Raw genomic sequence first — 13,323 nt, forward strand, 5'->3', positions numbered from 1 at the left:
CCCCCAAAATAGATGACACAAACACTGGCAGAACTGAAGGGAGAAATAAACAGTTATATAATAGTATTTGGATAATTCAATTAACATCTTTAGTAATAGATATAATTTCTAGAGAGAAGATCAACAAGAAAATAGAGAATTTAGGGGCATCTGGGTGGTTCAGATGGCTAAGCACCTGACTGTTGATCTCAGCTTAGGTCATGACCTTAGGGATGTGAGTTCAAGCCCTGTGTTGAGCTCTGCACTGGGTGGGAAGTGCACTTAAAAATAAAATAGAGAATTTAAACACTACTATAAACCAACTAGATCTGACAGACACATAGAAAACACTCCACTAAACAAAAACAGAACATTCATTTTTCTCAAGTGCACATGAAAAAGTTCCAAGACAGACCATATAGTGGCCCAGAAAACAAGCTTTAATGAATTTTAAAAGACTGAAACCATACAAAATATCTTGTTACAGTTTTGTAGAAACACTGGAAAATTCACCAATATGTAGAAATTAAACAATACAGTCTTAAATAACCAATGGGTCAAAGAAGAAATCACAAAAGCAATTAGAAAATAATTAAAGACAACTGAAAACTAAAACAGTATACTATAACTTCTGAAAACTAGAACAGTATACTATAACTTATGAGATGCAGTAAAGGCAGTACTCAGGGGGAAATTTATAGCTATAAATAACCACATTTAAAAAAAGAAGAAGGATCTCAAATCAGTGACCTAACTTTACACCTTAAGGAACTAGAAAAAGAAGAGCAAAGTAAACCCAAAGCTAGGGGAAGTAGAAAAAAACAAACAAAAAAACAAAAAAACTATCAGAATAGTATAAATAAAACAGAGAATAGAAAAACAATACAGAGAATCAATGAAATTGAGAGTTGGTTCTTTCAAAGGGTTAACAAAATTAATAAACTTCTAGCTAGACTGACAAAGGGAAAAAGGGAAAGAGATGTAAATAACTAACATCAGAAATGTAAGAAAGGATAAGTTGTTTTTACTGAAATAAAGAGAAATAAAAGAATACTATCAACAACGGTACTTCAACACATTCTGAAACTGTGATAAAATGCACAAATTCTAGAAACACAAATTATCTAAACTGATTCAGGAAGAAATAGAAAATTTCAACAGACCTATAATAACTAAAGAGACGGAAATAGTAAACAAATACCTCCTAACAAAGAAAAGTCCAGGATGAGATAGCTTCACTGTTGAATTCTACTAAACATTTAAAGAATTAACATAAGTTCTTCTCAAACTAACTTATTCTCTGAGGCCAGCATAACTTGGATACTAACGTCAGATAAACGCTTCACAAGCAAAAAAAAAAAAAAAATTACAGATCAATGCCTTTTATGAATATGAATTATACATCATGACTAAGTGAGATTTAGCCCAGAAATGCAAGGGTGGTTAAATATCAGAAAATCAATACAATCTACCACACTGAGACACTATGGGAGTGGAGATGTGATCATCTCAATCAACAGAAAAGGCATTTGATGCTTTTCTAACACACTTTCTGATAGTAAATTAAGTAATTAATTAATTAATTAAATACTCAGAAAACTGAAATAAAGGGAAACTTCCTCATCATGATAAAGGGCATTAATGGAAACCTACAGTTAACATCACACTTAATGGAGAAAGTCTGAAAGCTCACCCCCTAGGATCAGGAGTAAGACAAGAACACCCACTTTTACCATGGCTAGTCAACAGTACTGCAAGTTCTAGCCAGAACAATTAGGCAAGAAAAAACAAAATAAGTTATCTGCATTAGAAAGGAAGAAGTAAAACTATCTCTGTTTGCAAATGACATGATCCTAATATATAGAAAGTCCCCCAAAAATCCACAAAAAACTACTTTATCTAAACAGATTCAGCTAAGTTGCAAAGTACAAACTCAACAAACAAAAATTAATTGAGTCTATACACCTGCAATGAACAATCCTAAAAGAAATGTAAGAAATAGTTCCATCTACAACAGCATCTAAAGAATAAAATACTTAGAAATATAGTTAACCCAACAGATGAAACACAAATACACTGAAAGCTACAAAACATTTCCAAAATAAATTAAAAGAAACGTAAAGGAATGGAAAGATACCCTATGTTCATGGGTAGGAAGACATAATATTCTGAAGATGACAATTTATCAAAATTCCAATGGTGTTTTTGCAGCAATGGAAAAGCTGATCCCTCAAATTCATATGGAAGTCCAAGAGGTCCCAAATAGCCAAAACCATCCTGAAAAAGAACAAAATCAGAGGACTCTAATTTCCTAATTTCAAAACTTACTAGAAAGCTAAAGGAACCAAAGCAGTTTGATACTGATGTAAGTGTAGACTTATACAACATTAAAATACAATTGAGAATCCACAAATAAACCTATATGTCTATCTAACTTTTGAAAGAGATGCCATGTCCATTCATTAGGGAAAGAACAGTCTTTAACAACAGTGTCAGTACAACTGAATTGACACATGTGAAAGAATGAAGTTGAACCTCCACTTCACATCATATACACAAATTAACTCAAAATGGATCAGTATCTAAATACGAGAGCTAAAACCAAAAAACTCATAGTAAAAAGAAAAAGGGTTAAATCTTCATGGAATTTGCTTTAACAGTGACTTCTTAGATATGACACCAAAAGCATGAGAAACAAAAAGGAAAAATAAATCAGACTTCATCATAATTAAAAACTTTTGTGCATCAAAGGACATTCACCAAGAAAGTGAAAAGCCAACTCACAGAATGGGAGAGAAAATCTGCAAATTTTACATATGATATGACAATTAATAACTAGAATATATAAATAATTCCTATAATTCAGCAACAAAAAGACAAACAGCCCAATCCAAAAACTTAAATAAACACTTCTCCAAAGATGTTATACAAATGGCCAATCCCATGAAAAGATGTTCGATGTCATTAGTCACTAGGGAAATACAAATGAAAACCACAGAGTTATGAATTCACACCTACAAGAAAGGCTATAATTTTATAAATGGCAAGTAAGTGTTGGCAAGAATGTGTAGAAAATGGAACCCTCAAACACTGCTGAAGGGAATGTAAGATGGAACAGCTACTGTGAAATCCAACTTGGCAGTTGCTCAAAAACTAAATAAAAAATTACCAAATGACCCAGCAATTCCACTTGTAGGTGTATATACCCCAAATAAATCAAAACACAGAACAAAGAAAATACTTGTGTGTCAATGTTTAGTGAAGCATTATTTATAATAACCCCAAAGTAGAAATAGGTACCTAAGTGTGCACTGATGGGTGAATGGAATAACAAAATGTGACATATACCTACAACGGACTACTACTCAATCATAAAAAATAAAGTTCTGATACATGTAACAACATGGATGAACCTGGAAAACATGCTAAATGAATTTAGCCAGGCCCAAAAGCCATATAGTCCATGATTTCACTTACAGTAAATATCCAGAATAGGTAGATTCATAGAGATAGAACATAGATTAGATGTTACCAGAGACTGAAGAGTGGGGGGAAATGGAAGTTGTTACTTAACTATTACAGACTCCTGCTTGGGCAGAGATGGAGAAAATGGAAATAGCTTTTCACAGACATTGTGAATGTAACTAATGTTAGGGAATGGTACACTTCAAAATAGCTCAAATGGAAAATTTGAGTGTATATACTTTACCACAATAATTCTTATCTTATCTTATCTTATCTGGCGACCCACCACAATATATATATATATATTTTTTAATAAGGTGAGATCAAGAGATGAAGAAGGGCATTATGTAATAATCACAGGGTCTATCCATCAGGAAGAGCTAACAATTATAAATGTCTATGTGCCGAATACGGGAGCCCCCAAATATATAAAACAATTACTCACAAACATAAGCAACCTTATTGATAAGAATGTGGTAATTGCAGGGGACTTTAACACTCCACTTACAGAAATGGATAGATCATCTAGACACACAGTCAATAAAGAAACAAGGGCCCTGAATGATACATTGGATCAGATGGCCTTGACAGATATATTTAGAACTCTGCATCCCAAAGCAACAGAATATACTTTCTTCTCAAGTGCACATGGAACATTCTCCAAGATAGATCACATACTGGGTCACAAAACAGCCCTTCATAAGTATACGAGAATTGAGATCCTACCATGCATACTTTCAGACCACAATGCTATGAAGCTTGAAATCAACCACAGGAAAAAGTCTGGAAAACCTCCAAAAGCATGGAGGTTAAAGAACACCCTACTAAAGAATGAATGGGTCAACCAGGCAATTTGAGAAGAAATTAAAAAATATATGGAAACAAATGAAAATGAAAATACAACAATCCAAACGCTTTGGGATGCAGCGAAGGCAGTCCTGAGAGGAAAATACATTGCAATCCAGGCCTATCTGAAGAAACAAGAAAAATCCCAAATACAAAATCTAACAGAACACCTAAAGGAAATGGAAGCAGAACAGCAAAGATAGCCTAAATCCAGCAGAAGAAGAGAAATAATAAAGATCAGAGCAGAAATAAACAATATAGAATCTAAAAAAAAGGTAGAGCAGATCAACGAAACCAAGAGTTGGTATTTTGAAAAAATAAACAAAATTGATAAACCTCTTGCCAGGCTTCTCAAAAAGAAAAGGGAGATGACCCAAATAGATAAAATCATGAATGAAAATGGAATTATTACAACCAATCCCTCAGAGATACAAGCAATTATCAGGGAATACTATGAAAAACTATATGCCAACAAACTGGACAACCTGGAAGAAATGGACAAATTCCTAAACACCCACACTCTTCCAAAACTCAATCAGAAGGAAATAGAAAGCTTGAACAGACCCATAACCAGTGAAGAAATTGAATCAGTCATCAAAAATCTCCCAACAAATAAGAGTCCAGGACCAGATGGCTTCCCAGGGGAGTTCTACCAGACGTTTAAAGCAGAGATAATACCTATCCTTCTCAAGCTATTCCAAGAAATAGAAAGGGAAGGAAAACTTCCAGACTCATTCTATGAAGCCAGTATTACTTTGATTCCTAAACCAGACAGAGACCCAGTAAAAAAAGAGAACTACAGGCCAATATCCCTGATGAATATGGATGCAAAAATTCTCAAGAAGATACTAGCAAATCTAATTCAACAGCATATAAAAAGAATTATTCACCATGATCAAGTGGGATTCATTCCTGGGATGCAGGGCTGGGTCAACATTCGCAAATCAATCAACGTGATATATCACATTAATAAAAAGAAAAGATAAGAACCATATGATCCTGTCAATCGATGCAGAAAAGACCTTTGACAAAATTCAGCAATCTTTCTTAATAAAAACCCTCGAGAAAGTCGGGATAGAAGGAACATACTTAAAGATCATAAAATCCATTTATGAAAAGCCCACAGCTAACATCATCCTCAATGGGGAAAACCTGAGAGCTTTTTCCCTGAGATCAGGAACACGACAGGGATGTCCACTCTCACTGCTGTTGTTTAACATAGTGTTGGAAGTTCTAGCATCAGCAATCAGACAACAAAAGGAAATCAAAGGCATCAAAATTGGCAAAGATGAAGTTAAGCTTTCACTTTTTGCAGATGACATGATATTATACATGGAAAACCTGACAGACTCCACCAAAAGTCTGCTAGAACTGATACATGAATTCAGCAAAGTTGCAGGATACAAAATCAATGAACAGAAATCAGTTGCATTCTTATACACTAATAATGAAGCAACAGAAAGACAAATAAAGAAACTGATCCCATTCACAATTGCACCAAGAAGCATAAAATACCTAGGAATAAATCTAACCAAAGATGTCAAAGATCTGTATGCTGAAAACTATAGAAAGCTTAGGAAGCAAATTGAAGAAGATATAAAGAAATGGAAAAACATTCTGTGCTCATGGATTGGAAGAATAAATATTGTCAAAATGTCAATACTCCCCAAAGCTATCTACATATTCAATGCAATCCCAATCAAAATTGCACCAGCATTCTTCTCAAAACTAGAACAAGCAATCCTAAAAGTCATATGGAAACACAAAAGGCCCTGAATAGCCAAAGTAATTTTGAAGAAGACCAAAGCAGGAGGCATCACAAGCCCAGACTTTAGCCTCTACTACAAAGCTGTAATCATCAAGACAGCATGGTATTGGCACAAAAACAGACACATAGACCAATGGAATAGAATAGAAACCCCAGAACTAGACCCACAGACGTATGGCCAACTAATCTTTGACAAAGCAGGAGAGAATATCCAATGGAAAAAAGACAGTCTCTTTAACAAATGGTGCTGGGAGAACTGGACAGCAACATGCAGAAGATTGAAACTAGACCACTTTCTCACATCATTCACAAAAATAAACTCAAAATGGATAAATGACCTGAATGTGAGACAGGAAACCATCAAAACGCTAGAGGAGAAAGCAGGAAAAGAACTCTCTGACCTCAGCTGTAGCAATTTCTTACGTGACACATCCTCAAAGGCAAGGGAATTAAAAGCAAAAATGAACTACTGGGACCTTATGAAGATAAAAAGCTTCTGCACAGCAAAGGAAACAACCAACAAAACTAAAAGGCAACCAACGGAATGGGAAAAGCTATTTGCAAATGACATTATCGGACAAAGGGCTAGTATCCAAAATCTATAAAGAGCTCACCAAACTCCACACCCGAAAAACAAATAACCCAGTGAAGAAATGGGCAGAAAACATGAATAGACACTTCTCTAAAGAAGGCATCCGGATGGCCAACAGGCACATGAAAAGATGCTCAACGTCGCTCCTCATCAGGGAAATACAAATCAAAACCACACTCAGATATCACCTCACGCCAGTCAGAGTGGCCAAAACGAACAAATCAGGAGACTATAGATGCTGGAGAAGATGTGGAGAAACGGGAACCCTCTTGCACTGTTGGTGGGAATGCAAACTGGTGCAGCCACTCTGGAAAACAGTGTGGAGGTTCCTCAAAAAATTAAAAATAGACCTACCCTATGACCCAGCAATAGCACTGCTAGGAATTTACCCAAGGGATACAGGAGTACTGATGCATAGGGGCACTTGTACCCCAATGTTTATAGCAGCACTCTCAACAACAGCCAAATTATGAAAAGAGCCTAAATGTCCATCAACTGATGAATGGATAAAGAAATTGTGGTTTATACACACAATGGAGTACTACGTGGCAATGAGAAAGAATGAAATATGGCCCTTTGTAGCAACGTGGATGGAACTGGAGAGTGTGATGCTAAGTGAAATAAGCCATACAGAGAAAGACAGATACCATATGGTTTCACTCTTATGTGGATCCTGAGAAACTTAACAGAAACCCATGGGGGAGGGGAAGGAAAAAAAAAAAGAGGTTAGAGTAGGAGACAGCCAAAGCATAAGAGACTCTTAAAAACTGAGAACTGAGGGTTGATGGGGGGTGGGAGGGAGGGGAGGGTGGGTGATGGGTATTGAGGAGGGCACCTTTTGGGATGAGCACTGGGTGTTGAATGGAAACCAATTTGACAATAAACTTCATATATTGAAAAATAAAAAAAGGGAAAAAAACAAAATGAGAATAACATTTATACCTTATGAAATTCTATGAGGATCAAGTGAGTTAATGCCTATAAAGTGTACAGGTATGGTATGGTATGTAGTAAACTCTTAATGGTAACGAATTGTTATTGAGTAGAATTCAAGACAAACTTACTTTGTATCTCTGTAGTATAATGCATGGTCTTCCCCACTTCTTATTTATGAACTACTTTTTCATGAAGAAGTAGAAAAAGTTGATGACAGTAGAAGATCCAGCAAATAAAGTCCCTGAGAAATCTGGAAAAAAAAAAATAATAATAATAATGTGAGATCTAAGGAGGCTGTTTAACATTTCTTGGTACTCATCTTTATTTCTGTTTACCACCACTGGAAGGTTCGAGGTATCTCTATTTAGCACACCCCCAAATTTAGCACGGTTCGCTTTTAACTAGCATAAGAAAATAAATGAAAAGGAAACTTGAGATATACACACGCATACACACACACACATACGCACACACATACACGTGTGTGTATGTATATATATATAAAATGAACTACTCTTTTACAATGAAAAATACAATTATTTATCCATAAAGCAACACAGAAATGAATAAAATTAATTTATAAGTATATATACTACACATAAACATATCGCACAAAGGTTATACAATGTTTTTGCTGCAATAAAGTCGCTGTTATTATAATTGTGTGTGGGTTTTTCTGGTCTTCACATGTTGTCTGTAATGTTTTCATGCCCCCCCACCCCGTCCTTGTTTATTCTTTGCATGTTGTTTATTCCTTGTTTATTCTTTGCTATATGACATCAACACTACTTTGTTGATTAGAAGCAATGAGCTCCACTTAAAACTCTTTCTTATATCATTTTGAAGCCTATAGCTGCTAAAATGTCTCCTACTTTCTGCTGTCTTCTGTGGGCATTCTCTTCTGGGTTTCTCCATGTGATCAACCTCTGATATTTGCCAACCCCAAGCTACACTTGATTAATCTCTTTTTTTTCTGAGTAAATAGGTCAGTCAGTACAGAGCAAGCTGACTTAAAAACAGTATCATTTTTCCATAAAAATCTAACATAAGCTAAATAAAATTATATCATGCAGCACAACAAAACCATCAAGAGTATAGAAGTGAACTTTAAAAAAAATTAATTAATTTATTTATTTTGAAAGAAAGAGCAAACCAGTGGGGGAGGGGCAGAGAGAGAGAGGGACAGAAGATCAAAAGTGGGCTCTGTGCTGACAGCAGAGACAGATGTGGGGTTTTAACTCACAAACAGTGAGATCATGATCTGAGCCAGAGTCAGACACTTAACTGACTGAGCCACCCAGGCAACTGATTTTTGTCACAGTCTACATATCCATAGTGAGGTAAGAGGAGTGAAAGAGAGAATCATCTATATGTCTTTGGTTCAGGCTACAAACGAATTTCGCCTTCCAAATATCCATGACATTTACTGGAATGCTTTGGGAGGAGGCAGAGATATCTGAACCAGAAGGTTGCTAGCAAGAATAGAAAGAAAGAGAAGAGATGTAAGAGACCTTGGTGAGGGGGAAATGACACTATTTACCAACTGATCAGATGTGTGAACTATGGAAGGAGGAGTACTTGGAGTAAACACCCAGATTTCAGACACTGGGAAAAAGGTATCCTGGAGAAAGAAGCCATTTGGTTTCAGTGGAAGAACAGGACGGAGGAAAGGGGAGTTTGAGATTCTGGTGGGATAGAACTTTATGTGGGAGGAGATGCCAAGTAGACAACTGGGATTTAAGAACTGAATCTCAGGAGAGAAGGCAAAGCAAAGAACTCAATGAAGCAACAAACGACATGGAAAAGGAGTAATTTTAGAGGTAGTAGGACCTAAAGCATAGAATGAAATGGAAGCACAAGGTGAGGGGCAAGAAAATATTCCAGAGACTATAAGGTGGGAGGGATTACTTGACTTGGCAGATAAGGGGCCACAGATAATATTTAAGAAAGTAGTTTCCTGGGGCACCTGGGTGGCTCAGTCAGTTGAGTGTCTTACTTCAGCTCAGGTCATGATCTTGCAGTTCCTGAGTTTGAGCCCCGCGTTGGGCTCTGTGCTGACAGCTCAGAGCCTGGAGCCTGCTTCAGATTCTGTGTCTCCCTCTCTCTGCCCCTTCCCCACTCATGCTCTCTCAAAAATGAATAAACGTTAAAAAAAATTGAAGAAAAAATTAAAGTAGTTTCCTCATGGTGGTGGTATTGGGAATCACACAGCAATGGCAAGAGGGCCAAAGTATTCCTTCCAAAAGGCTGATGTTGATAAGAAAAACAGCAAGAGGAAAATAGCCTGTGGAGGTGACACGGTAGAATGAGGGTTTCTAGCTCATTAATATTTTTTAAATTTAAAGATGGGGGTAGAACTCATGGAGGTGAAGTAAATGGAGTCATGAGAAAACCAGGGTCAGACTGATGGGGCAAGGAGCCGCGGTCGAAGGGAGTGACTGAAATCTAGGCCAAAGCTGAAGATGGAGCCTTCGGAAGGAAGAAGGCCACTTCTAAAACAGGAGAAATGGAAACCAAAATCAAAGGACATGGAGAAGAATCACCCAGAACGATTTCCACAGCCTAGTAAGTGGGCCCGATGTTCTCTGCTCAAAATGAAAAGACAAGAGGTGGGCTTCAGCGTTCAAAGGCAGCACCCTGACTTGAAAGAGACAGTCAGCAAGATGAGAATGACTAAAGCACGAGATGACTAAAGGGACTATCAAAACGATAAGCAGATGCCCTCTTTGGAAGTGATGGGAGTTCAGGGGAAGCCTAGATCGCACTGAAGCAAGTGCCAAGACGCCGATGTGTAAAATAAAGGAAGGACAGCGGAGCATTTGCTTATGAGAAAAACAAGGTTCCCAAGGGACAGGCAGAGGGCAGAACAGGAGAGTGAGCCAGGGGCTGTGTAGAACGGCGGGGAAGGAATGAGGCAGAGGCGTCCTGAACCCAGCAGGAAGAGCCATGACTACCTGATTTACCAGCCTGACTCCCCCAAACTGGGTGGAATTTCCTTAAATATGTGGAATTTAGGAAAGACAAGGCTATCTGGTTGCTGATTGGCAAATGATACTTGCCACCTCTTCCCCTAGGCTCAGGAGAGGAATGTGTGGTGCTGAAAGGGACAGATTTTGTTTTCACTCCTGTTGGCTGCCGGCATGGGGCCCAGCAAAAGCAGAGTCACGCAAGTGCAAACTTGCTGCTTTTTAAGCAACGAGCTGGCAGGGAAGAGCTCCTCTCTTTATCATGTATTTATTTATTTATAATTTGTATAGCATCCATATCCAAATGGATCTGAGGCAGTTTGCAATAAAAACACATGTACACATGTCACAAGATACTTAAAATAAAGGTCAGAGAGAGCCTGGAGGAACGAGGATAGATCCTGTTGTAGCATGTTCCTCTACAGGAAAAGTAGCCAGGGAGAGGAGACAGCCTGAGGACACAATAAGACGGCGGTCATTTTTCTAGGGGGCCCTCTCCCATTGCTGTTTTTGTTCATCGCAACCACAAGGGAAAACCTTTCAGCTGGACATATGCCCAACACAGAGCTCTCGGGGAAAGCAGAGTGGGTCTGGTGCTTCAGTGTGAAGATGCAGCCAAGTATTCGTGCGCTGCTCCCGCTGCCCCCAGCCCCCAGCCCAGGAGGGAACACCGCGGGGGGTGTGCATGGCTATCCTGGAGTCAGCAGAGGGGGGCCGATCCACCTCTGTCTCCAGGAGATGTATCAAATGACACTCCTGAATGCCAAAGTCAGTGTAAGCTAAAGGCAAGAGGTCTGGACTCCAGGGCCTTGCAATCAGCTCCATCTCCCCACTTCTTTACACGCAGCCTCTTCTTCACATGCATGGAAACCTCACTGAGGCTGGCCTCTGGGTCTGCACAAAAGACCACTGAGTGCCATCCAAGAAGTCCTTGCTTTCCAAGAATCCTAATGGAGCAGCACCACAGTGACCACACACGGGCAGAAAGCGGAGAGATGAGCCATCCAGACCCAACGGTGTCTGGAACCCCATTTTGTACTCCCATACAATGCAGCGATCTTTTGATATAGGACAGAAAGCTGCTCTAAGGAATTTCAGAGAGAGCCCTTCTCTTCTCAAAGTCTGCACCCCTGCCTGGGTGCACCCGCCCCTACCAAAGCTGACCACAGCCAGAGCATTTGCTTAAGGGCTGTGCGGAGTTGGGAGCAGAGGGTAAGTGCTAACAATTTGGCATCCTTTGTGGCACCCACACACTCTCCATCCCGGGCTGTGATTGCAGTTTGCATTTTTTTTTTATAATGGGTGAAGCTTTAGATTGAGGGGTCTCATTCAAAACATTCTGCATCTCCTGCTAGTAACATCCAGAGGCAGATATATTTATTAGTGTGAAAAAGAAAGAAGGAAAAAAAAAAAAAAACTAATGAGGCAAATGCATGGAGTACTGACACTAGAGGAGATGAAAGTGTAAAGACATACGTTAGAAGCTGTGGCCCGGAGCAAGTTGTTACTAATTTAGTTCTTTTCTGGTTGGTTGAAGGAAACAGTTCTCCCATTTGAGCTTGGCACAGCTGAGGCCACCGGAAGGGTTAGAAGTGTCCTAGGAGAATGTGTCTCTAGGAAATGCAAAGATCTAGGTGCCACCAGCATAGAGAAGAGTCAAGTTTGGGCCCACTTATGCTTTTCCTCACTGAGGCCTTTCCCTTGACTGAAGAAAGGAGGCACAAGGGAATTGGTAAAGAGCAGTCGGTATGGACCAGCCTCACCAGCAATGCCTGCCTCTGCCTGTTAACTCTCAGGGTCAAAGAGTTGTTAAGATAGGGTGTCACAGTGTCTCTATTAAGGGGGCTAGTTTTCAAGCTTCACATGTCCGCAATATGCCCTATTTCTCCGGCAGGCTGGACATGACACTGATTCTTCATTCTCACAAGGACATAAAAATGGAGGGAAGGGGTGCCAGGGTGGCTCAGTCAGTTAAGCGTCCGACTTTTGGTTTTGGCTCAGGTCATGATCTCACGGCTTTGTGGGTTCAAGCCCCACAATGGGCTCTGTGCTAGCAATGCAGAGACTACTTGTGATTCTCACCACCCCCCGCCCCTCCCCAACTAGCACTGTCTCTCTCTCTCTCAAAGTAAATAAATAAACTTAAAAAAAATAAATGAAAATGGAGGGACGAAGTTACAATCTCAGATGTCCATGGAAATCGCCCACTGACACTATTTTTTCACTAGGGACATGCTTCCTGACTTCCATTATTCTAGGTAATCAGGTACTGGCTCTTACTATTTTTGGTACATTAACAGTCTCTCCTAATCTCTCCACCTGCCCTTACCACCACTTGAGTTCAAATACCTTGACATCTGTCTCCATAACTTTTGTCTTTCTCCCTACCCAGCCTGAGAGAGAGGCTTGCCTTCCCTCCATTCTCTGTCATGATCTACAGTAATAGGTTCAAGAGGGCGGAAACTTGGTTCCAGCCTCCCTGATGCTTTGACTCACCCTCGTAAAAAGTTATTGGTGTCAGCGCTGGTCTAGCAATTGCCTCTCCCCCGCCACGCCCCTTGGCTTCTATAATTTCACTTCCCCCTGCTGCACCGTACAATAAACTCTAATGAGCTTTCACATTCCTTCACCAAGCTCCCGCCACCACCAAGTCAAACAAGGAGAGAAAAATAACTTCCTGCAGAAAATCTGCATGGCTATGAAGTTCTAAGCAACTTAACCAACATACATAACTGTCAGCGCCAGTCCACCAAAAAGGGGGAGGAAGGGTG

The 13,323-nt window shown here is 39.3% G+C and overlaps 1 long non-coding RNA gene across 1 annotated transcript in view; it reads right to left on the reverse strand.

Moving 5' to 3' along the window:
* LOC113603241 (uncharacterized) overlaps positions 1-13,323 on the reverse strand; it is a 474,222-nt gene that overhangs the window by 11,979 nt on the left and 448,920 nt on the right. Inside the window, exon 4 of the long non-coding RNA XR_003424804.2 lies at positions 7,715-7,836. This is a non-coding gene — a long non-coding RNA (uncharacterized LOC113603241). The remainder of the gene's footprint in view (positions 1-7,714; positions 7,837-13,323) is intronic.

Source organism: Acinonyx jubatus, chromosome A3 (genome assembly GCF_027475565.1).
Source record: "Acinonyx jubatus isolate Ajub_Pintada_27869175 chromosome A3, VMU_Ajub_asm_v1.0, whole genome shotgun sequence".
NCBI classification, from domain to species: domain Eukaryota; kingdom Metazoa; phylum Chordata; class Mammalia; order Carnivora; family Felidae; genus Acinonyx; species Acinonyx jubatus.